At 46.4% G+C, this 26,111-nt stretch overlaps 2 long non-coding RNA genes across 2 annotated transcripts in view; one reads left to right on the top strand and one right to left on the bottom strand.

Annotated features, from left to right (window-relative positions):
- Window positions 1-24,732, bottom strand: LOC144770780 (uncharacterized). Its single transcript, XR_013599028.1, has 3 exons — window positions 24,592-24,732; window positions 1,239-1,554; window positions 1-467 (listed from the first exon to the last, which is right to left on the bottom strand). It is a non-coding gene; the product is annotated as an uncharacterized LOC144770780 (long non-coding RNA).
- Window positions 24,733-24,789: 57 nt separating this feature from the next.
- LOC144770781 (uncharacterized) overlaps window positions 24,790-26,111 on the top strand; it is a 57,099-nt gene continuing 55,777 nt past the window's right edge. The window contains exon 1 of the long non-coding RNA XR_013599029.1: window positions 24,790-24,878. This is a non-coding gene — a long non-coding RNA (uncharacterized LOC144770781). The remainder of the gene's footprint in view (window positions 24,879-26,111) is intronic.

Below are 26,111 nucleotides of genomic sequence, written 5' to 3'. Positions count from 1 at the left end.
ATTCAAAACATTTAATTCCCACTCCAGTCCACTTTTTGGTTACCACCCAGCATTGCATCATGGGAGATGTAGTCAGACACATGATAGTAAAACAATGATTCTAAGCAGCGTATGCACAGTTTTGAACAGCAAGTAAGTGACCAATTAAAAAACACCAATTTGGTATATCAATTCAAGTAGGCAGGGGAAAGAGAAACAGACACGACATCACCAACAACACCTGCACCAAGACCACTAAGGTACACTGTGGCTCCACCACAGGAGTTTGAGGTAGAAGGGAAAGACAACCAAGAAGAGCCACAGTCAAGGCCAGATGAGCAGGCACAGCCTCAAAGTGATCAGTTTCACGTGCAGCGTAGCAACACCTATCGCAGGAGATGCAGAGCAAGAGCACACGGTGCTGCTGAGGAAGGAGAGGGATCCTCTGTCTTTGCTGGCTGGAGGGCACCATGGTGAAGGTGCAGCGGCTGCAATTGAAAAGCATGCAGTCAATACAAGGCAGCTGGTGTGTCTGAATCACAACATCAGGGAGATGAACAACAAAGTGGCAAAGGGCCATAGGGCAAATGCTGAAAGTCTTAGGGACATGATAGTAGTGATTAGAGATCTATGTAGAACCATGCAGAGGAAGCATGTCTCCCAACGCAGACAAAGCCACCATCTATTCAGCCGTTTGGATGGTTACACAAAGGCAGTTAACCGTCTGTGCAATGCCACTGCTGTCCAGATGCACTGTGTCCATGCAAGTGGAAATGGCCCACTGCAGCAATGATGTCACCAGGGGATTGGTGCAGGTCACCACTGCTGTTGAACAGCTACAGACAGCTACTATAGCTGGGATAAGTATACTGGGTGCAGGGGACAGTGAGGAGGCCTCCAGCCTCAGCAGCATCACTGCAACGGTGACTGATCCCAGACGGCGGAGTGCGAGGCAAGGTACCGCATCCAAGGCCTTTTCAAGGGAGGCCAGTGTACACACTGACCTCTCCAGTGCTGTGCATGGCCATAAAAAGTAGTCAGTGATGTGACTGAGGCATGCCAATGGGTGAGATAACGCATTACATGTGATGCTCAGTACAGAATGTTGTGCATGGTCAGTATAAATCCCATGTTGCCCTAGAAATTTCTCACACAATAAAGATGTTGACTTCTATGTGCACACAATTTACCTGATGTTAAGGTAAATAAAAACACAGTTGAACAAAATTCATGAGGTGTATTGTCTCATCATTACTCACCTAGAAAGTTGTGTGTTCTTTCCTCACATCTCTGTCTGCCATCTGCTGCTCTCAGACTGCCTGCTGCTCTGCGAGGTGGACGTGGTTCATCCTCTTCATCAGACTCCGAATCTGTGAGGGCCAATGGACTGCCATTTTTTGTTGCTAGGTTGTACAGCATGGCACAGGTGGCAGAACCTACTCTTCAGTAGGCCAAATGTCCACTCAATGACATTGCGCGTCAACTTATGTGCAGCATTTTATTTCCCTGTACTCTGAGTTGCAGGATTAAGGTATGGTGTGAGTATGAAGGAGCACACCGCATATGCGCTGTCACCTACAGGATGAAAGGCAATAGATTAATCACTGTCCTCTTTCAACATATCCAAAGAGTCTATCATTGTGTGCTACATGCATTTACCTAGCAGGTATCCTTCTCCAAATTCCCCCCCAGTGAGATGTGCATATATTCCACAGCGTCTGAATATGAATGAATCGTGCGTCCAACCAGGAAATTTGGCCACTATGTAAGTTATTATGTGGGAGACATTACATATGACCTGGATGTTGAATGAATGAAATGATTTCCTGTTCATAAACACATGCTCATTAGCTGAGGGGGGACAGATGGATACATGTGTCCCAACAATGCGCCCAATGACATGTGGGAATTGGGCTATCTGGTAGAAATCCAATTTGCCCTGCTGCAATTCCTGTTGTGTTGGGAGAAATCTGATGTAATGGTGTATCTTCTGGACTATTGCATCCAAGAAAGCATTAAGAAGCATGAAACACAACTTTGGGACACCCCTCCTGCTGCAGCTATCACCCCATGGTAGCTCCCTGATGCTATTAGGTGCAGTGAACATAGGACCTGCACATGAGTGAGAATGGCTTGGGTCCTGCGTGTCTGATGCTCCAGTGTTGGATGTAGGTCATCTCTCAGGTCTAGTATTGTAGCTGAGTCTAGTCTATATTTGCCATGGATTTCTTCCTCTGTTTGCTGAAACAGGGTTATGTGCACTCTGTAAATGAGTTCCTGTCTCCTCCTCCTTCTCTGTGCTGCTTGAATCCGCATCCTCCTTGCTATGACATACAGCGCTGCCATTGTGAAACATTTTGAGGCCCTCTGAGCCTGTTTAAATAGTCTGCACCTGGTTACCACCTTACTTGAATTGGTGGTAATTTGCACATGCAAAATTGCGAATTTTTGTACATTCACAATTTGTGAATGCTTCATGCATTGGTCTGCGATTCCCAAATTGCGAATATGAAATTTGGGATTTGCAAAATTGGGAATCGCAAAATTAGGATTCACATTTCTGAGATTCACAGTTTGCGAATACTAAATCTTTTATACATTGGATGAGGCCATTTTGCGTTCGCAAATGGCAGATTTTTGCGATTCGCACCGTTTGCGATCACAAAATAGATTGATTCATCAGGCCTTAAATCCCTGTTCCCCTTGGCCTGACCGAGATGACCAATTATATTATTCTCCACAGTCTTGTCCAAGGGCAGGGGAGTTACTAGGGTGGAGGTTGGCTAGTGTGAGGCTCTGCCATTGCCATCCTGTCCTGCCAAGGGTGGGAGGCAAATCCAAAGTTATATCAGGGCACACACATGCCTCTTTACCAACGTCACCTTGGCAAAGGGGTGGTTAAACAATTTCCCCCTCGACAATGCTGAAATGTGGGAGGGGGGGGGAGAGGCTTTGCTTAAAAGACACTTCACCTTGTACAAGCATGAGCAGGGAGTGTTTGCCCCTAAGTAAGTAAGTAAAGGATTATAAAGTGCAGGCTTACCCACTCCCTCATTTTTGGTAGATTAGGGCCATGCTTAGTTGGGAACCTGTCCCTCTTAGGGTCTAGTATGATATTGAAATCCCCTCCCATTATTTTAGTTGCCCTTACTTAAGTTGCAAGTAGACTTTCTGGAGTGGTTCTGGGTCATCCAGATTAGGACCGTAATACCCAACGATTCTATAGGAGGCATTATTTATCCTCACATTCACTATAACCAACCTTCCTTTCTTGTCTACTTCTGCAGCTTCAACCCTTGCTCCCAGAGATTTCTTAAACAGAATCGCCACCCCTTTCACCGTACAGTCTCGATTTGTGAATACACATGACTCTATCCATCTCTAACTTTTCAGAATCTTCTCCCATTCACCTTTCAATAGATGCATCTCCTGCAGTATCATTATTTCACAATCTATTATTTTCAGTTATTCCATAATCTTTGTCATACATTTTCTTATCAGTAGCCCATTTACATTCCACGTCATAATGTTAACTGCCCTTTACTCCATATTCTTGCGCACACCTCCCTTTTTTGAAACTTCTTCTAGTTCTTACAAGTATAGTCTAGTTTCCCTCAACCTCGTATTGCTTGGTTGGGACATTTTAATTTTTTTCCCCTATTTTGCTCCCCACCTTGTGCATTTTTTTTTATTTTGACAAAAATTTTCGTGCTGCCTTCCTCCCCTTTTTTCCTCCCCGGGAAAAGCCTCCCTCAATTTTCTTTGGGGCATTTTCTTTGCCCTCAATTCAAGCTCCTTACTCTTCTACTGTGTTCTTGAGCAGATTGGCTTCATTATTTGACTTTAGTTTTGCTTATTTATCTGATTGAGCCTTTATTCGATCTATGAAACACCCTACCTCCTTTGGATTTCTGATGTTGTACATTTTATTTTCACACATTATTCTCAGTGCTGCTGGGAAGCGCATTTGCACCGTTGCTCCTAGTGTTTTCAATAGTTGCATGTATTGACCATGTTGCCACTGTCTGTCTTGCGTTGTTTTTGACATGTCTGACCTAATTCTCCATGACCAGTTGCCCTTTGAAAAGGACCCTGCTTTTAAACCCTCACTTAAGATCCGTTCTTTAAGTGTGTACGCTTTGAAGTTAACGAGGATATTCCTAGGATTTTTCCTGACTTTATTTCTCCCATAGGGGTCACGGTGAACTCTTTGAATATCTTCAGCAAGGTCTATTGATTTCGCCCAGGGAACAGATTCCCCTAGCAGGTTTACCACGAAGCTTTTAATGGCTTCCCCTTCCAAATTTTCAGGGATATTTAAAATTCTTAAGTTGTTTTTCCTAGCCTGGTTTCTCATTATCCGCATTTTTAAGCACATCAATTTATTTCCTGTTTTCTTCTACTTTTTTGTTTATCACCACCATTTCCTGTTCTACCGAAGTGACTCTTTCCATGAGCATGTTTATTTTCTGGTCAAGTACCTCGCATGCTTCCTGAATTTTACTCTGTTTTTCTCAGAGGTTGCAAAATCCGCCCTCATTTCACTCATCAAGGTGCCCATCATTTTTTCCATACTGTCTTGGGGGTGAAGACTATCACAATCTGCCTGATCCTGCTGATCTGATGCCATCAAGGGAGAAAACCTGTTATTTTCCTTTGACACTCCTTCCACTACTTTACCCCTGCTTGTTCCTGGCTGGCCCTTATTCGAGTCCTTCTCTAAATGGAGCTCAATTTTCTCTTGCACTTTAAAGTATGACCGTAAGGACGGAATTATTTTCTGCTTTGTGGACTCTAGGGTCTTCAACTTCACCTGTCTAGCTCTAGACAAAGGAGCCTGTAATTTGGCTGCAGCAGTGTGTCTTTTCTTCTTTTTCATGCTCTTTGGAACTGCTTGAGGCGATATGTCTGATGTAGATGAGAAAGATTTCGTGTTGGGCTTCCTAGTAAACTTACCAGTCACGGGGTAATGGTCTGCCTCCACTTCTACCAGCGGCTGATGTTTACTCCTCTGCCCCCTCCCTGGGAGGGGGCAGAGGTTTGTGTCGATCTGACTTGGCCTGGTCCACCTTTAGTACTTCCCCTACCCCAGCCTCCAGAGCATCCACCCTTGTGGGGCAGGTTAAAGTATTTTTCTCTATTTGCTTTTCCTGTACTACTTTGGGGGTTTCGGGCTTGTTTGGGGTTTTTTCACTCCCCCCTTGCCTCTTCCAGCTTTACAGATTTATACAGATTCACAGCAGCCTTAGGAGCGTGTACACAATACTCAGCTCCAACAGCCTTTCTAGCTCACCTCCTCCTCACAACAACTCCCTGCCCGTTCCTCCTTTCGCTTACCCGATAATCTCCCTGGCTGGCTACACCAAAAGCCACTATTCTGTTCTCCAAGTCAGGTTTACAACTTTTTTCTTTCGGCACACTTGTCAGACAGAGTGCCTTACCTCTGAGTGGTACCCTCGCAGAAGCTTTCCTGTCGCTCGAACACGCTGTAACCACCACAGCCCTCACTCCACATGGTGAATGTCTGCACTGCTGCGGTGTTCCCTTGTCCTCCACCTTTGCCCCCGCTCCTTCCAGGCTCATTCAGCACTCCTGTGGCCACTCTGCTCCGCTCCAGACCGTGATTTTGCTTTCCCTTACTGCCTCTCGCTGGGCTTCCCGACCTTCAAGCTCGCGCTGACTGCGTTAGCTCAGTTTCACCTGACTCCGCCCGCGCCTCCAGGCTCTGCCCCTGTACTCACGGCTCCTCTTCCCATTGAAATCCGACCAGACCAGAACCGATTGTTGCATGAATTCTTTTGCTCAGCTTCCCGATATTGTTAATCCAGGTATTAATCTGTGGTAGAGTACTTCCTCAGCGCTCCTTTTGTGTAGTAATTTGGTGAGAAGAGCACAGAGCTCACGGTTGAGATCCTATCCGGCCATCATCTTTTCCCCTCCGCAAACTTAGGTCTTATCGATATATGGAGAGAAAAAGGGGATGAAACAAATAAATTCACTGCGAAATAAAACATTGGGACACGCTTAAGAGTAGACTATTTTTTGATAGATGTAGGGTTATTGAATTCTACGCAAACAGTAGAACACACACCAGCACACCTGTCAGATCATTCAGCTGTGATACTGCGCCTTAAGCTAAAATGCCCGACACTAGCCCCAGATGAACAGTAAATAGAGCCATATTCCAAGACATGACCTGCATTGGAAAGTTATCAGATGAGATGGAAGATTTCTTCCGCGTGAACAGTGAAGAAACCACGGAGCAGATCGCCTGGCAGGCCTATATGGCCGTCATCAGGGGGAAAATAATTAGCCTCTTGGCGCACAATAATAAAGTAAAAAGAAACAAGATTTATGAGCTACAAAGAGATATTGCTCCACTAGAGACGGAGCTTGCCACAAATAATCTTACTCCACAAGATTGACATAGAGGAAAAGAGAATGATGAAAAAAACAGAGTTGGCCGATACTCTTGAACAGATAGTCAAGGAAAAATGGGAGGCCAGCAAAATATCTCATTATGAATATGGTGAAGGTTGTGGAAAGCTGCTAGCGTAGAAATTAAAGACGGATACAACTCGTAACAGGATACTCAGAATAAGGAAGGAAGATCAACAGTACACCACAGAGGAGGAAGAAATCAGAAAAGAATTTAAGAAGTGTTTTAACAACTTATACACAGAAGAAACAGTGGTTACTGAAGAGCAGATCGAAGCGTTTTTGGAGGAAGTCCCTATACCAAAACTTTCACAAGGGCAAATAGCGGAACTAAATCAGACGATCAGTAAAGAGGAAGGGACTCAAAAAAAGTAAGGAAGCAGGTCCCGATGCTCTTCCAAATGAGCTATATATTCATCTACGCAAAGTATTGGCCTCGCCACCTTCGGCTCTTAATGAAGTATTTCAAGGGAAAGGATCCCTCTCAGCCTCATGGAATGAAGCAATTATCTGTCTCTACTTAAACCTGGAAAGAACCCTTCAAAATGCAAATCCTATAGGCCAATCTCACTCCTGAACACAGACTACACGGTATATACTCAAATTTTAGCTAAAAGGTTAGGAAAGGTGGTGGGGACCATAGTGCTGACAGACCAAAAATGCTTCATCAGGGGCAGGCACATACAGGAACTTACTCAAGGGCTCATAAGCACAATTGATCTAGCCATACATTATAAAACACCCTTATCAATTTTAACTCTGGATGCTGCTAAAGCCTTTGATAGAGTGAGCTGGCCTTTTTTAAATGCAACCCTTGCTAAATTTAACTTAGGAGAGACCTTTCTGAATGCAATCAATCAAATTTACGCAAGTCCCTCAGCTAAGGTCTTAGTAATGACTCACTAACAGAAAAAATAATGATACAAAGTGGCACAAGACAGGGATGCCCGCTATCTCCTCTACTATTTCTCTACTATTCGATCTATACATAGAACATCTAGCAGTGTTACTGAGGGAAGCAAAGGAAATAGTACCATTTATGCACCAAGGGTGGGAAAAAAAGGTTGCTTTGTTCGCGGATGACCTGATGGTATTTACCAGCAATCTTGAGGTATCTCTGCCAGAAGTTGAAGAAATAGTGAAAACATTTGGGAAAGTATCAGGATATCTGGTTAATCAATCAAAGACAGAAATTCGCCAATGGAATAACAAATCTCAAGATCCTAGAGTAATAAATAAAATAAAATATCTGGGCATAGATCTTACAACAGATATAGAGGAGACTAAAACCCTGAATTTTGAGAGAATCCATAAAGAGGTAAAACGGCTCGCAGCCTAGTGGGTCTGCTGCTCTCTTTTATGGGAAGATCGAACATAATAAAGATGGCTATACTTCCAAAGTTCATTTATCTTTTTAGTACTATCCCGGTGGAATTCAAAGAGGATAAGTTAAAGAAACTACAGGGAGGACTAAGCAGCTTCATCTGGAATGCAAAAGGAGCCAGGATAGCCTGGGGGAAGATAAGGAGGAATAAGGCACAAGGAGGTATCGCTAGCCCTGACATACTACAATACTGTAGAGCCTTCCAGTTTAAGTACACCAGGTCATTGCTAGCGGATTTTGAATTACTTCCTGTTGGACTTGGCCCTTCTGGCAGGTTCACCCCTAAACTTTTTGCTTTTAATTGTGACCTGGTATTAGTGATTTTTGGCTTCTGTGCACTTTACCACTGTGTCCCAGGGTAAAGTGCGTGTGCGTAGTGAGGTTGGCCTGCCCTCCCATAGGAATGCATGAGGAATGTATGTGTCCCTGGTAGTTCTTGATGCATGGGGAGTGCAGATGCGAGTTTGGTATGTGCGGACTCGTGTGATTAAATGCTGCGCGATGATGTGTGCGGCGTTAATGTGCCTAGTGTGGAAGTGCCACTTCTAGAAGTTGGCATGTCTGTGTAATTTATGTGAATTGGCTGTCTGGCTTGTAATTGGCTGGAGCTGGCTGGTGAGCCTGGCTCCTGGAGTCAGGATGGGTCTGCCCCGGTGGTAAGTGGAGAGATCAGCATGAGTGATGTGAGGGAGGAGTGCACCTGGGACCCGAATAGGGCTGGGCTTTCCCCACACAATGCTGGCTCCGCCCCCTGTGGTGCGTCTAATGTCCCTAGCCTGGCCAGTGAATGAGAAGAGGGGCTGAGCACACCAGAGTACTCCAAAACCAGCTGCGACTGAATCAGTGAAAAAGTTTTATTGTTTCAGTTAATTAAAACCATAACAATACATTTTATAAAATCAACTACTCATAAAAATTTCCTTTTGTTTGGATAAATTCTCTATTAATTTATTCTAAAACATTCTGAGTCTAGAGCAAAACTTTGTTTTTTAAGAACAATTGAGCTATCCATGTGGTTTATAGTTCCAAGAGTTCTGATATTTATTATTAGGTTCAAAAGAGCCCTCTCACAAAACTACCACAGTTTTGTTGTCCTTATGTGGGCAGGGTGCCTGGTTCTGTTTTAACGCTTGGGCGTGAGCCACGAGGAACTTTAATAATAAACAGTTCAAACAGTTGTCTGTTGGGTTCAAAGTTGACATAATCGCCGATCTACACGTTCTTATGCCTCGTTCGTTCATTGCCTTTTTTAGGAAGACTGCTCGTGCTTGGTCTAAATTCGGGCAGATGCAAACTAGATGGATAAAGTCCTCCTTGCTGCTCCCACATAGTCTACAGATTTTGGGTCCATCGTGCACCCAAATTGGTTGGTCCATGGTAGATAGAAGATTTCCCAGACGGAGCCCCATTCATTTTTGTTTTCTGTAAGCTGGAAATGTAATTTTTAGGTATGGGGCTGCAGTGAGAGTTTTCATCCAAGCGTGTTTTCTCGTACTGAACGTGGCTTTGTCAAGTAGAAGAGAATGGAATGTTATTGACTTGTTTATGGCTTGTTTGAACGCTGGGTAAGGCAGATTGAGTTCCCAGAGATTTCTTGTTCCTGTCTCGGTTATGGCCTTCTCAAGGTACTGGTTGTGTGGGGATTTAACATTGTCTTTTATTTCTTCCCACAGTGCTTGGTGCAGTTTTGAGGTTGCCATGTTCTGTTTCAAGCTGTACCAGTACTTTATATTTGCGTACTTTCTTCCCACTAATTCATTTATTATTCCAAATTCTAATCTCGTCTGAGCTGGTGAAGCTCCCAGTTGAATTTGGAAGGTGGATTTAAAAATGGCTGTCTGCATTTTGTTAAGCAACTCCGCGTCTTTCCCGTGCAGTGCCACGCTGCCGTATGACAGGGTGGGAAGCACTTTTGCTTTTATCGCTGCCAGTAGAGGTTTGTATGATGGCCCCGTCAGCTTTTTGGCCAAAGATCTAAAAGCAAATGACAGTGAGTTTGCTCTCTGGGCTATGTACGTCTTTTGTTGCTGGTGGTTATGTCGATTATCAAAGTAGAAGCCCAAGTACTTGTAGTTGGTCACGGCCTCTATTTTTGTTCCCTCCAGTTGGATGTATGGGTTGACTGATCGTCGTCTGGTGATGACCATTGTTTTTGTTGTATTTATCTCCAGGTTATTATTTGTTATAAATTCCGCTAGCCCTACTAGTGACCTTTGAAGGCCAATCTTCGTTAGGCTCAACAATACCACGTCGTCCGCGTAGGATAGATGAGTTAGGGATAAAGAGCCTAGTTTGGGTGAGTGGGATGAGATCTTGTTTAGAGTTGGGGCTAAGTCTGCCATGAAAAGATTAAAAAGATGTGGTGCCAGAACACAGCCCTGCTTGAGGCCTTTACTGGTGTTGATTTTTCTTGAGAGCCGTGTTCCGTTCCCCAATTTTACTTCCATCCAGGTGTTGGAATAAAGGAGTAAGATTCCTCTCAGTGTTTTGTCCGGGATGTTCCAACTGCGCAGTTTTCTCCATAAGATGTTACGATCTACGCTATCGAAGGCCGCCTTTTAGTCGATGAAACATAGGTGGAGGGGCTGTTTTTTCCGTAGATATTTGTTGGCTAACACTGAGAGAGACAGGATGTTTGTCATCGTCCCGGTCCCTTTCCTGAAGCCTGTTTGATTGGGCGGTATTCTCTTTGTGGCATCAGACCAGTTTGTTAGGTCTTCCAGGATTAGGGATGCAAAGTACTTCGCCTCCACATCCAGGAGGGCGATAAGTCTGTAATTTGCCGGGGATGTTCTGTCTCCTCCTTTGAAGATGGGTGAGATTATGGAACCCTGCCAGCTTGATAGAATTTGATTTACCCTTTCTATCTCGTCAAATAGTTTTTTTAGTTTTCCGCTCCAAAAGTCTGGATCAGTTTTAAAGATTATCGGTGGTATCCCGTTCGGCCCTGGAGCTCCACTGACGCGAGTATTCCTTAGAATTTTCCTTATGTCCTCTTCACAGAACCTTGTATGTTTGGGCTTGTTTGTTGTCTCCTTCTTCTCCAGTGGCTGAACCATGTCACAATGAAGACTTGTTATAAGGAGATCCCCCTCTGATGATTTGTTTATTCTGTGTTCTTCCTTCGGGTGTTGTGTCTGCCTGCGACAAATTTTGAGTTCGCCACTGGAAACGGTGCTCGCTTTTCTTTGTTTGTCCCCTTTGTTGGTATTTTGTTGGTTTGCTTCTGTGTTGGGCTGGTCCGGTGTTACTTGCGAGAACCTCTGTATTAATAGCGCGGCCCAATCCGTTTCTTGGACGTTAGATGTTATTGGGTTTGAGGGATGGTTTAAACTGTTTATGATCCTCCAGAATGCGTTTGAGTTGGTGTTCTTTGTCGTGCAGAGTAGTCTTGCCCAGAGTCATCCTTGAGTGATCTTTTATGTTCCCAAATTTTCTTTTTATACTCTTTCTTAAGGTTTTAGCCCAGTCTTTGGGGACGTGGTAGTCTTTTTTAATGCTCTGGCGTTTCTCCTTATTTCTGTTTTGAGCTTTACCAGGTTCTTTGGCAGTGAGTTTTTATGAATTGGGGGCCTTGTTTTTTTTGTGGTGTACTTAGTTGTTGTTAACTTTTTCGTAAAGTCCTCCCATTTTTGTATTTGGTAGTCTGTGGTTGTCTCACTTTCCATTTTTAGTCTCTGTACGTTTGCCTGCAACTCGTCGATGTTGGCCGTTGTCCAATTGAGTTGTTTCAGGTTAGTGGTAGAGGAGCTATCTCCCACTGACTTGAAGCTACGATGTTTGGTGAGGTTTAGGTTAAAGTAAGTGTGCTGGTATGAATGATCACTTTTTGATGTATATTCAATTGAAAATTGCTGGACGAATTAAAGTAATGGAAGTGAGACTGCTGTGTAATCGAGTCTTGAGGTGGTCAGGGTTCCTAAATTGGTGCACTGCGGTGGGTTATCACCTGGAGTTCTTCCGTTGAGGAACCGCAGCCCAAGAAATTCCAAGGTTGTTACTAATTGTTGACCGATTGGATCGAAGCGCTCTGCTTTGAGCTGACTTTGTGGTTTAACATTCCAGAATTCATTGGCAGCACTTAGCATCTCATCTTCCTCTGGTGTAAAGATTAAATTTGAGTTAAAGTCACCTGTTAGGATGACTTCCCAGGTGGGATTGTTAGTTCCGATGTCCCTAATTGTGGATACTAGCTCATCCAGCTGGGCTTGTTTCTCTTTCACCTTTGGAGGTGCATAGAAATTAACCAATAGTACCGGGACTGCTCTCCCAGGTAGAGATAGTTTTATTAATTGCGTGTTTGGCCCTTGCGGTGCTATTTGTTCTGATTTGATGTTGATTTCTGACGAGATATAAACTGATAGCCCCCCTTTTGGTCGGCCGTAGGTGAAATTGTTTCTCGCAGGAATGCTAAAATGTGTATACCCAACAAGAGGTAGCACCTCGAGTGCCCAGGTTTCTTGAAGGGCGATGATATTGCATGCGGTCCAGTTGTGGGGGGGTAGGCCATCTTCCAGCCACTTCCTGGACCTGGCTATATTCCAGGACAGTAGATTGAGGATCTCCTGACTGTTTTCCTTTTCAAATTTTTGGGATGGTCAGTTTTTCTTCTGTTTGTTTAATGTGTCTGTTAAACCGCGCCAGTAATTGGCGTCATCTTTGGGGTTCGGTTGTTTACCTGTATTGAATAGTGGATGGATTGCCGGTGGTGGGCTGTTCCCTCTTGCGTTCCGTAGTACTGAAACTGCCTGGGCTTTTTGTTCTAGCAGATTTCTTTCTTTTTTCCTATTTCTGCCAGTGATTCCTCTAGAGGGCCTGGGTAGCGTGGTTTTGCCAGCCTGGAGAGCCTTATGCCCCATGAGTCGAATCTCTCTCTAAAGGATAGTATTAACTGAGTGATCTCTGCTGTTCGCCATGTTGTTAATGTTTGTTCCAATAAGTTATTGTTATCAAGCTTTTGAAAGTTGACTAAGAGTAAGTCTGCGTTGGTTAAATGTTGTAGCCCTTCAATGTTGGCATAGAGTTTAAATATATTGCCCCTGTTGAGAATGTCGTGCCTCCCCAGCGTTTCGTATTCTGGGGTGAAGAGGAGTTGTCTGAGATGTAAATCATCTTTGCTAGACCAATTACCACCGCCTTTACCCGATTCTGGTCTACGGTCTAAGCTGGTTCCACAATGACGCCCTGTCCCGGCGGGTATTTGTGTTCCAGGTGTGCCAATTGCCTGTGCACGTTGGGATGTCATAATCCTTTTGGTCTGGTTGCTCTCTTTCATCAAACCTCCGCGCGTGCCTGGGCTGGTCTGGGGGGCTCTGATATACTCCAATTCTGTCCCCCTCTCTAAGGTCGGGTCCTCCATGCAGTTCAATTTTACACTTCGGCCTCCGCGGTTTAGTAGGATTTTTATATCTGCGATGAGGGGTAGAGTTTTTTCTCCCCTAGCCTGGGGTTTCCAGTTTGGGGTTCTTCCAATGATTTTGGGTAATACATCTTGGTTGTTAGTTGTGTTAGCTGGCTGGTCTTGCATAAGGGTCCCACGTTGGATACCTTGAGACCTGCTTTGTCTGGGTCTAATTCTTCTTTGCCTTGTGGGCAGCATTTAGTTCCTTCAGGCCGCTTTTCCAGTTTCACGTCAGCTTTTTGTCCGGCTGGTGTTGATTTTTTGTTCACGGCCACCTCTCTGCATATTGCTGATGTCTCCGAGGGTGTAGGTTGCGCTGGGGGGAAGGTTGAGTGTGATGAGCTCCCACTTTCCGTGCGAGTATTTTTTTTAGCGGTGTCATCTGTCTGTGTTGAGGTCCCCTTGCTCAACCTCGAATGTGCTTCTCTGTTGTTTGTTTCGCCTGTGGGTGCTACTACAGTGCATGTGCCGAGGTTACTTGTGACCTCTGCAGGTAGACCATCCCTTCCTTTTTTTGTTGAGAGGTGATGTCTTGATGAAATGTATGTTTGGTCATTTAGGTCATCAGAGTGTCTTGTCGTGTTTAGCGATTCCTCATTGCTTTTGCCTGAGGTGAATATGGGGAACAATCTCACCCCTTCCTCCGTGTGCCCTGTTAGTTGTTTATTTCTTGCTGTCCTTTCCCGTTTTTTTTGTCGTCTAGTTAAGGTAATTTTTTTGTTCGGAGTTAATATGTTTAACGTTGAACTTACTTCTGGAATGTGCTTTCCTTTTTGCGTATCTCTTTCTAAATTCTTGACAAGATTGTACTCTGTAGTGCTTGTGGCTGATTTCCCTTTGGTGGGATACTGGTCTGGTTTTGTTAGAGCCAGTATTTGTTCTATTAGGTTGGGAAGAAGGCTCAGTTTGTCTATGATTGGGCCGCACGAGCAGGGACTTTGTTCCAGTGTGTACTTTGATTGAGCTGTTATTATCAAGTTGTTTAATTTGTCAAGTTTGTTGTCAATCCCCGCAATGTAAGGAGCTATAGTGTTCATTAAGTCAATTTGGGTGTCCATTTTGTCGGATTGCCAATTTAAAGCCGTTGCTGATGACTGAAGGGTTTCTATTACTGAGAGAAGCAGCCCTGAGTGGATTGCACTTGTGCTCTGCTCGGGATTTCGATTGAATGGAAGATCAGTGTGCTCTTGGTGAAGCGAGATATCGCCTTGTTCTCTGTTTTTTTCCGGTGTTTTTTTTGGGCTTCGCAGCTGAGTAGATTGCCCTTCTTCATTTTTATTGCACTGTTTTTCCTGTGGGTTTACTCCCTCTTTGAGATTGGTTATACTTGTATCTTGCCATTTTTCTTTGTTAGTTATTGGGCTTGATATGAAACTTGGTGACTTTAATTCCTCCGGGTTTGCTTCCCTTTTCTGATTGTTTTTGCTTGTATCTTGCATCAATTCTTTGTTTGTAGTGGGGCTTGATATTGGGCTTGATGTGAAGTTTAATAGCTTCAGCCATGATGTTTCTAAGGAGTTCTGATGAGCAGATTCCATTTGGTTTGTGTTTTGTTCCCTTTGTGTCTGGGCTTTAGCTATCTGAGGCTCTTTACCAAATAATTTCTGTGTTCGCATTTTTTTGGGAGGACTCTGTGATTTCGTTTTTTTTTTACATTTTGTGAAGAAAGTCAATGCTGTTATGGGTGTTGTTGGTGTTGCGTTGGTTGCTGATTTTTCTACACCCGTCTGTTCTTCCTTCGTCTTCTTGCTGTCTGGGGTGGCCTCTATTGTAGCTCCAGTCGCCTGTGTTTTACTCTGGCCCAGGATGGGGATTTCTCCTATGCTGCACTTGTGTGGCAAAGTGGTTTCCCGGTCGTGGCGCTCCCCTGATTCTTCCTGCTGGTGGACCATTACTGTGATCTTGTGGAGATGCTGGCTTCGACGAGATGAGGTAATTAGGTTTGCCCCCGGTGCCATTAGGAGTTGGTCTTCCGATTATAGATGACGAGCCTTTGTTGCTGGCGACCTTCTCGGGGGATAGTGGCATGGGGAGACCTGGGAGAGATTGTTGAGTCGTAAGGAGGGTGGCTCCTGGGTTTTTCAGGAAAAAGAACGCTTTGTTTATCTCTGATTTCTCTTGTTTCTCTCTCCCGTCCTGCTTTTTATTTTTGACCATTGTTGCAATTGGAGAAATGAGTTGGGTGGGTAGCACTGTTGTTAGACCCTTTTTGCTGAGTGGCATTTGTTCCTGGTTTACGTTGCGCAGATCGGCTAGTGGGGATTTCTTCTCCTTTGAAGTTCTTTTTTTCTGCTTTGGTGACCTCCTGACCCTGCCTGATCTCATGCTTTTAAAGGCAAGGTGGTTGGCTTGGGTGATTTGTTTGTTTGTTACTTGGGGGCTCCCACAAAGAATTTGCTCTATTTGCTCTATCTTTCAGAGTTTTTCCTTTAAGACTGAGGCTAAGGCTGGTTGGAAGGCAGCTTACAAGCTTGCGAGAGTCTGTGAGAGTCTGGTCAGCGAGCGGAGCTCACGGGGGGACCACAGGTGAATCAGACCTGGTCGGATTGCCTCTCCCAGTCTCACCCCCGACTCTTACTTCGCGGCTGCTCGCGTCTCGGCTCACGGCTCGTGTCTCGGCTTGCTCCCGCTCCTTATGCCGATGTGTATGCGACTTTGCCTCACCTCTTTTTGGCGGACTGAAGAAAGTGGTGGTATACGGTGGTGTTTGCGGCGGTGTTCGCAGAAACCGCGGCTGTCCGCTATCAGCTGTATCAAGTCCGCCACCTTATTTCACCTTCCAAGACTATTTTGGTGATTCAGGGTGGCTTCAGATGTGTTTAAGCAGCAGGGAGTGGCTGGCTGCTGGCGTTTAAACTATTATGGTGGTGATTCTGGCGTTTAGATTGTCTTAATAGTTCAGGGGGGCTTCAGGGGTTACAGGACCTCAGGGGTCTCAAGGCTCTCTGTGCTTTCAGGGGCTTCTGGGCTTCTGGGCTTCAGGGCTTCAGGGGCTTAGGGCTTTCAGCCTACTCCCACCCGACCCGCGCCTGACCTTCGCCCGCACCCGACACCCGTCCCCCGGTTCACCCCCGGCTCACCGCTCACTGCTTCACTGCCTCACATCGTCTCTCTCCCTGCAGTTTGATGCGGCGTAGCGGGACGCGGTACGGAGAGCCTCAGGGTACGGCAAGCTCAGGCTCCAGCTCAGGCTGTCAAATACCGCCGGCTCGCTGCCTCCAGGGTTCGGCCCTTCAAACGCACCCCAGCTGCCGCCGCTCTAATTATGCTCCGATTGTGGCTCTATGGCTCTAGCTTTTCCGGCACCACTCCTGCAGCCGCTTCGCGCTGCACTTCGAAAGGCACTTCCGCTTTCCGCACTTTTCAGCTGCGACTGGTTTCCCCCCCCCACCCTACAGCCAAAGACAAAGGGGATATGTGTATAAAAGGAGGGGCTGGGACCCCAGTGTGTGGTGGTGCTTGTGCTTACTTTGGAAGGGCACTCTGCCAGCAGGAACCGCCGCGGGACCCAGCTGCTGCTTCCTGGGGGGTCCCTGCGTGCTGGCCTGCATGGCTGCCCTTATTGTTGCCTTCTGGAGGACTTCCTTGGGGGCCTTGCGCTTTATTTCCAGGAAGGTGCTCTTTTTTTTTTTGTTCTTGACTAAGACTTTTGCTGGGGGTTTGTGAGCACCTGGAGGGAGACTACCCCTCGTCTTGCCGCCTGTTTCATTGCTTATCGGAGCGGGTGCCCATCCTGTACTGCGGTAGTTGTTTTACCGCAACTGGTGCCCGTCGATATTCTAGCGGGTGCCTCCCCGCTTCCCTTATTTTAACAACGGTCGGGTGCCCACCTCCTAACGCCGCAAAGACCCAGAAGAAGTTCCCTGCCGGCCCAAGCAACCAGGACGCTCTGTGCCTAACCAGGCGGGCCCTGCAGCGTCACTTTCGCCCCCGCGCTGCAGGAGGCATGGCGCGGGGAGAATCCTGCGGGAGCCGCTGCACTGCCGGAGGTGACCCGGAAGTGGACAGGGCCTTGGCAGAAGCTGCAGGAAGTAAGCTGGTTGACCCGTGGGACTCCCATGCTAGGGAAGAGCCCCGAAGGTCTAAGCCTCGTCCCGACGTGGAGGAAGCTGGCCCCGGCATCGCAACCCGGAGAGCGGAGTCCTCAGAGCATCCCGGTGAGTGCAGAGGGCTGAAGGGGGGCTCCGTGAGTGCAGAGGGAAGGCTATATCTCCCCCTAGCTGGGTGCTCGAGTATCTTAGGAGCCTGAGGGCTCCACCCGAGCATAGTTGTGCTTCGAGTCCCCCGAGTGGGACTCCTACGATTCCGGGCATTTCTTCAGAGCCTGAGAGGTTCGGCCAATTCCGTGGCCATCCTAAGGGGTAGAGCGGCCCCGGTTGGCAGCGGGCCGCGCCCCCAGTTTACAGGGCATATTGTTGTTAGAGCCCACGAGAGGCTCCTGGCCAGTTTATGATTTTGAGCCCCCCGAGCGGGACTCCTGCGAAAGGGTCCCGGGCACACAGTTATTTTGAGCCCTATTGTTTATTCAAGATCCCCAGAAGGAGAGCCAGGAGGCACGCTGGTGCCAGGCTCAGTTCTCCAGCTGCCCAGCATTTAGTGGGCAGCTGCTTCGTTTAGGCCCTTGAGTATCTTCCTTGGCTGCCTGCGCAGCCGCCCTGACATTGTGGACACATGGCGTTCTCGCCCCTGAGAGGACAAGTTGGCCTGGGGACAGTTTGTGTTGTGCTCTTGCGTGGGGTACGTTTATGCCCTATGTGATCTTCTGCGCAAATGTGATTACTTGCCTAATATGATTTCTGCATCATGTGTAATGCCTTCTTACCTACACCGCTGAATGTGTCTTCATGCATCATGTGTAAAGCTTCTGGCCTATACCCCTAAATGTATTTTAATGCTTAGGTGGTTGTTTTTCCTAGAATAGTTATGCTAGTGAGTTCATGGTTCCCTGCGTGATATTTTCCAAAGGTGGTTAGGGTTGCGAAGGTGGTACTTACCTTTTACCAGTGGTTACTGGTTGTGTGCTACATTTGCTATTTGGTGCTACAGTTATGATATGTTCTATGTTCTAAGCGCTATTCCAACAAGTAAGTAAGTAAGGACTTACTTACTTACTCCTACACATATTCTATTTCTACAAAGTGCTAGTTCTACCAAGTGCTTATTCCTGACAGTGGTCCATGTCGCCCATGTACATAATCCCCTGTAAGTTTTGCCCGTGCCTCTGGCACATTGTAAAGTGTGTGTTTATTATCTAATGTGTTTGGTATAATACAAAGGCTATTTTTATATATAACCTTGTGTGGAGTTTCCTTTGTGGTGGGCCTTGGGTGTTGTTGCCGGGTGCGCGCGCAAACGCTTAACTTACAAAGCCTCCGAGTTTAGCCTTACTGCTCGTGTCACGTTACCAAGGGGGTGAGCAGAGGTTATCTTGGCGTGTAACTCCCTTCCCCCTGACGTAGAGTGGTGGTCTCTGCCTGGTTTTGGCGCCAGCCTTAGCCAATCGGAGATCCCATTTCTAACATTGTTGGCAGCGGAAGGGATGAGGATTTACGTTTGCGCTGTACCGCAGCAGCAACTGGCTGCACCACAAAACTCTGCATTTTAGATAATCACATTTTGGGGGTTATTATTTTTTGAAGTTCCATTATTTCTTCTCCTAAGAGTGTCATTTTTAGATTGTGTACTCTTGCTTCAGCTCAGACTGTTAGGTCCCCTGTGTTGCACGTGTCCATGAGCGTCCTGCCAAGATGGAGTCTGCTTTTAATTTCTGTGGTCTGTTTAGATACAGTGTGGATGAGTTGGTAGAGTTCTGGGGCCTTAAAGGCAGGGTGCCAGTCTGATTTTCTGTACACAGATATTTTTTCATATGCAGCCTTTTAGGCTAATAACTGTTTACAACAGATTCTTTGATGAAAATAAAAGGTCTTCATGGTTATGAAATGCATTTTGGGCTCATGCCTCTTTATTGCATTTATATACAGCATATTTTCATGCTCCAGAACGTGTGTAATTTTAGCTTTATTAGCCTATTTATATAAGTTAGGCTGCATATTATGGTTATTATACATGTATATTTGTATAATTAGTTTAGTACTATGTACTTTTTGATATATTTACACATATATATGTATTTTGTTTATATGTTCTGGGTTCCCGCTCATGGGCGGAGATAATTCAGTGCCTATGACTATTAATGAGTATCCCCTGGAAGAGAACAGGAGGGTGTCCCTGCAGTTGCGGGCCCGCATCCGTGTTCTATCGCCCTAAGCAGGAAAGCCCATCACGTGGTGATTGGTCTACCCTGCGTTTTGGCTGGAAGGGGGTTGTGTTGGACTTGGCCCTTCTAGCAGGTACACCCCTAAACTTTTTGCTTTTAATTGTGATCTGGTGTTAGTGATTTTTGGCTTCTGTGAACTTTACCACTGTGTCCCAGGGTAAAGTGCATGCGTGTAGTGAGGTTGGCCTGCCCTCCCATAGGAATGCATAGGGAATGTATGTGTCCCTGGTAGTTCCTGATGCGTGGGGAGTGCAGATGCGAGTTTGGTATGTGCGGACTCGTGTGATTAAATGCTGCGCGATGATGTGTGCGGCGTTAATGTGCCTAGTGTGGAAGTGCCACTTCTAGAAGTTGGCATGTCTATGTAATTTATGTGAATTGGCTGTCTGGCTTGTAATTGGCTGGAGCTGGCTGGTGAGTGGAGAGATCTGCATGAGTGATGTGAGGGAGGAGTACACCTGGGACCTGAATAGGGCTGGACTTTCCCCACACAATGCTGGCTCCGCCCCCTGTGGTGCGTCTAATGTCCCTAGCCTGGCTAGTGAATGAGAAGAGGGGCTGATCACACCAGAGTGCTCCAAAACCAGCTGTGACTGGTTTCCCCCCCACCCTGCAGCCAAAGACAAAGTAGATAAGTGTATAAAAGGAGGGGCTGTGACCCCAGTGTGTGGTGGTGCTTGTGCTTACTTTGGAAGGGCACTCTGCCAGCAGGAACCGCCGCGGGACCCAGCTGCTGCTTCCTGGGGGAGTCCCTGCATGCTGGCCTGCCTGGCTGCCCTTTGCTGGGGTCTCCCCAGCCCTAAGAACTCTTATTGTTGCCTTCTGGAGGACTTCCCTATGGGGCCTTGCGATTTACTTCCAAGACGGTCTTCTTTTTTTTTTGTTCTTGACAAAGACTTTTGCTGGGGGTTTGTGAGCACCTGGAGGGAGCCTACCCCTCGTCTTGCCGCCTGTTTCATTTCTTATCGGAGTGGGTGCCCACCCCGCACTGCGGTTGTTGTTTTTCCGCCACTGGTGCCCGTTGATATTCTAGCGGGTGCCTACCCCGCTTCCCTTATTTTAACAACGGTTGGGTGCCCACCCAGTATCGCCGCCAAGACCCAGGAGAAGTTCCCTGCCGGCCAGAACAACCAGGAAGCTCCGTGCCTAACCAGGCGGGCCCTGCAGCATCACTTCCGCCCCCCCGCGCTGCCAAGGAAGGAGGCGAGGCGCGGGGAGAAGCCTGCGGGATCCGCTGCACTGCCGGAGGTGACCCGGAAGTGGACTGGGCCTCGGCAGAAGCTGCAGGAAGTAAGCTGGTTGACCCGCGGGATTCCCGTGCTAGGGAAGAGCCCCGCAGGTCTAAGCCTCATCCCAACGTGGAGGAAGCTAGCCCCGGCATCGCAACCCGGAGAGCGGAGTCCCCAGAGCAGCCCGGTGAGTTCAGCGGGCTGAAGGGGGGCTCCATGAGTGCAGAGGGAAGGCCAGATCTCCCCGAGCTGGGTGCTCGAGTATCTTAGGAGCCTGAGGGCTCCACCCGGGCGTAGTTGTGCTTCGAGTCCCCCGAGTGGGACTCCTACGATTCTGGGCATTTCTTCAGAGCCTGAGAGGCCCCGCCGATTCCGGGGGCATCTTAAGGGGTAGAGCGGCCCCGGTTGGCAGCGGGCCGCTCCCCCAGTTTACAGGGCATATTGTTGTTAGAGCCCACGAGAGGCTACTGCGCAGTTTATGATTTCGAGCCCCCCGAGCGGGACTCCAACGAAGGGGGCATTGTTCTTCAGAGCCCACGAGGCTCCCGGGCACACAGTTATTTTGAGCCCTATTGTTTATTCAAGAACCCCAGAAGGAGAGCCAGGAGGCACGCTGGTGCCAGGCTCAGTTCTCCAGCTACTCAGCACTTAGTGGGCAGCTGCTTCGTTTAGGCCCTTGAGTATCTTCCTTGGCTGCCTGCGCAGCTGCCCTGACATTGTGGACACAGGGCGTTCTCGCCCCTGAGAGGCCAAGTTGGCCTGGGGACAGTTTGTGTTGTGCCCTTGTGTGGGGTACATGTTTATGCCCTATGTGATCTTCTGCGCAAATGTGATTACTTGCCTAATGTGATTTCTGCATCATGTGTAATGCCTTCTTCCCTACACCGCTGAATGTGTCTTCATGCATCATGTGTAAAGCTTCTGGCCTATACCCCTAAATGTATTTTTATACTTAGGTGGTTGTTTTTCCTAGTATAGTTATGCTAGTGAGTTCATGGTTCCCTGCGTGATATTTTCCTAAGGTGGCTAGGGTTGGTGGTACTTACCTTTTACCAGTGGTTACTGGTTGTGTGCTACATTTGCTATTTGGTGCTACAGTTATGATATGTTCTATGTTCTAAGCGCTATTCCAACAAGTATTCTATTTCCACAAAGTGCTAGTACTACCAGGTGCTTATTCCTGACAGTGGTCAATGTGGCCCTGTCCCATGTACATAATCCCCTGTAAATTCTGCCTGTGCCTCTGGCACATTCTAAAGTGTGTGTTTATTATCTAATGTGTTCGGTATAATACAAAGGCTATTTTTAGATATAACCTTGCGTGGAGTTTCCTTTGTGGTGGGCCTTGGGTGTTGTTGCTGGGTGCGTGTACAAACACTTAACTTACAAAGCCTCTGCATTTAGCCTTACTGGTCGTGTCACGTTACCAAGGGGGTGAGCAGGGGTTATCTTGGTGTGTAACTCCCTTCCCCCTGACGTAGAGTGGTGGTCTCTGCCTGGTTTTGGTGCCAGCCTTAGCCAACCGGAGATCCCATTTCTAACACTTCCTCAGCATTTAAAAGCAAAAGTTAAAAAGGAAGGAAGTCATTACCTGTATAAGTTTGGACACCCAAAGTACTTCAAGAAAATAAAACTAAAAACACTGAAGGCAGCAGCCTTGCTTTGGTAAAAAAAATGAGAAGAGTTTTCAAAAGGAGCCTTAATCCTATACTTGGATTCTTCGACCCCAAGACTCGCCAGCTGATTGTCCACGCCACAATCCTCTCCCGCTTGGACTACGCCAATGTACTGCTACTGGGCGCAAACAAAGCGGAAATCGCACGACTGCAACGCGTGCAGAACACTGCGGCAAGAGCCTTAGTTGGTCTCCCCTGCAGATGCTCAGCCAGAGCCACTATCCGAAAACTGCACTGGCTACCCATCGAATCACGTATCCAGTTCAAAACACTCACTATGATTTTTAAGATACTTAAAACTGGACGGCCAGAACTACTTCGCCTACTTCTAACACCTTATGTGCCACAACGCAACCTTCGCTCATTAGGTCAACACCTTTTGACTGTCCCCCGGACGAAGCTTGCCCGTACTGGCGAACGCTCCTTTAAGGTGTTGGGAGCCAAACTCTGGAACACCCTTCCTCTGCACATCCGCTCTTTGGATAACTTGACTGCCTTCCGCAAAGCCGTCAAAACCCATTTGTTCCCCTCTCCCTAGCCCCCCTGGCTCTCTCCCTCTCTCCCCTCAGGTGCTGACACGGTCTTCTTAGCGCCGGGACGCCTCTTTGCTGGGGCAGCTGTCGCGCTTTACCAAATGTTAACATAACATAACATAACATAAAATCCCATATTACAGCCAATATGCATCAATTTGATACTCCCCCGGAACACCTGAGTATTTAAAAGATAAGCTAGCGAACACCTTGAGGGAAAGCAATATCACAAGATGGGGAGAGTTAAAAACTCGGAATACTTTCAAAGAATGGGAAGAGCTGAGTGAAAGAACAAAAGCCTCAATCTCGCGATTTAAGTATTACCAATTGGCCAGCTGGGTTAGAAATCTAAAGGATAGTCAAGAAGGAATGGGAAAAGTAGAAGAACTGCTGCAGGGAAACAAGATCCTCAAAAAGGAGATAGTACAATTGTACTGGGCCCTGATTCAGGAAGGGGAGGAAGATGACAAAATTCCAGATGAGATCTGGGGAGGAGTACTGCCGGAGGAAGATAGCCAGCATAATTGGCAAGTATCTGTAGCTACATGTTGGAAAATTGTGAGATCTGCACCGTTAAGAAGAAACCACTTATTCACTATCCACAGAGAGTATTGGGCGCCAAAGAGGCTGTCAAAGATCAAAGACCAAGGGGAGAGAAGTTGCCCCAAATGTGGAGAGAAGGGTGCAGATGATCTCTACATGTTCTGGCAGTGCCCTCAACTTGAGGCTTTCTGGAAGGCAACGGGTGAGATGTTGTATATTTATACTTCATTCAACATGGCTACTTGGTGTCAGTAGTCCTTTCTTAGTGTTTCTATCTTCCCAACCACCCATAGTACCTAAGAGTGTTCTATCTAGTATGTGACGATTCCAGCTTTGGCAGTTGATGGTCTGGTCAGCTGTGAGGTTTACTGCTCTGCGAGTGACTTGATAAATAAATCTTAATAACCAGAAGACGTGTCTTGCTGCCTACCTAATTTACTTACAACATTTTGGCGACATCTGAAGCTGACCAGACCAGAGGAGCAAACCCAAAGGAAGACGGAAGAACAGCGCAGCACGAGCAAGACCTACAACCAAGAACCCACCTAACTGCGGCCTGTAACAAGAAGGAAAGCAACTTAAAACCTCGTAACGCAAGAGAGCCTGAAGGAATTAGCCGCAAGTAAAAACAATAAATATATGTATATATGGGAAATAAAACACTTCTAACAGCATATGGAATCAGCACATCTGCTGCCTGTAACTTAAGAAGAAATGTGTAACAGCAGCAAAGCCTGAAGACCTTAAAGACTTTAAAAAAAAGTAACCTATTATAGTGAGAAACTAGCTGCTGTGAAAACATCTAACAAGCTGAAACTGTAGAAAGTACATCAACAACTGTCTTTCTTGAGTCCAGACGTTCTGCTTGTTTCTTAACTGCTGTGTTTGAAAGTAATGCAGCAATGAACTATGAAATCTGTCAGCCAATGCCTGGAAGTAGTGATTTTTTATAAGCTCCTGCCACAAAAGAATCAGACTCAAAGAAACGTTCGCAGAAAACAATTAGCCCAGCTGTTTGGAGGAAAAAATCGGCAACAAAAACTAATTTATTCACAGTATTCTTCATATTATTCTCTTCAGCCGTGAGTAAGATGCTGTTTTACCTGTTCTTATGTGCTAGTGTTCGCTTACCGTTTTCAAGCTGAGAGATCCTTTAGCCTCGTAGTCATCTCTTCACTGATGACGTCGTAGAATCTCCAGCTGCCTTAGTGGAAATTCAGTGCGCTCACAGCGCTGCGACAGCAGCAGACAGCGTCAGAGGCTATCAACCTATGACCCGAGAAGGACTCTTAGTGCGTCACTCCGCAATGGCGCGCTACGTGAGCGGCCATTTTGTATGGTCACCGGAACTCTACGGAGAGAAATTGAAGGATGACAAGAGCATGAAGTCAGTGAATACAATGTGAGAAACTCAATCTGTGAGTAATTACTCTGTGGCGGCCTTTTCTTTGCATTACTCCTGTGCTCCGATGAAATTGTTTGCGTCGATGGGAAAGTGAGGGCAAACAGAGTGCTTCCTGTTAACGCTGTTTTGTCTAGGATATCGCAAATAAACAAATTGCCAAAAACGAGCCTCATTGAATTTTCGCAACATTTCAAAGACTGTTACAGGGTTAAATATTGCACAATATTGCCATCTTGTGGATTTTCAAAGTATTTAATTAGACTTCTTTTCTTCTAATACACTGATATGAAAGTACGAGTGAGGTGAAAGCAATATTTAAATACATATGTGTGAACAGGCTGAAGCGCATGCAGTCATGAGGCATGAAAGAGGAGTGCAGAAACCGTATTATTATTACAGAAAAATCTTTTACAGCAAAACTTACAAGATTAGTGTGGTTAACTCAGGATCACGACAGAATTTATCTAATTCCAACTTTTGAGAGAGTGTTGCTCTGCAGTAAGTGTAGAGATATAAAAATAAATAAATACAATCAGACTGGAAGTCATAAAAGTGATGCCACCATTCAGAAGGATTAAAAGAATATACACCTCTAGAAAAGAAACGCAACTGGAAATTTGGAAAGTGGTTTTCAACATGGACCTGGAGAAAACTATGGCAAGTGAAATGGGAATTTAATGGGACTCAAACTTCAATTCAGGCAAAATGAAGGATTGGTAGTAAGTCCAAGGACCGGTAGAACTAGGAGGGACAAAGGTCCCGGAATCGGCAGTGGTCTTAAGTGGTAGTCACAGAATCACGATGGAGAGCTGGTACAGAGAGCCCACATCAAGTGGAAGTGGGCAAACGCTCCAGTGCCACGACAGTGTCTCCTGTGACCTAGATGGAGAGTCCTGTGGTCTAAGGAGACAAAGGGTCCATAGTGAACAAAGGTTCCAAAAGGAGACAAAGATCCCAGAAAAAAGTAAAAGTGAACAAAGGTTCCAAAGTGAGACAAAGGTCTCAGGGAAAAAACAAACTGAACAAAGGTTCCAAAAGGAGACAAAGGTCTCAGAAAAAAAGTGAATAAATGTTTCCAAAAAGGGCGCAAAGGTCCCGGGAAAAAAAAGTGTACGAAGGTTCCAAAAGGAGACAAAGGTCCCAGAAAAGGGGAGGAGCTACGCTAGCAACCAAGATGGCCGCATAAGCTCCCGGCTCCGCCGACCTCCGCCGGAGGCTCATGAATCCTGACTCCCATCCTGATTTT

The sequence above is a fragment of the Lissotriton helveticus genome, chromosome 7, assembly GCF_964261635.1.
Source record: "Lissotriton helveticus chromosome 7, aLisHel1.1, whole genome shotgun sequence".
Classification (NCBI taxonomy): domain Eukaryota; kingdom Metazoa; phylum Chordata; class Amphibia; order Caudata; family Salamandridae; genus Lissotriton; species Lissotriton helveticus.
The sequence above is the reverse complement of the archived record's forward strand: the minus strand, read 5'-3'. Positions and strand labels throughout refer to the sequence as shown.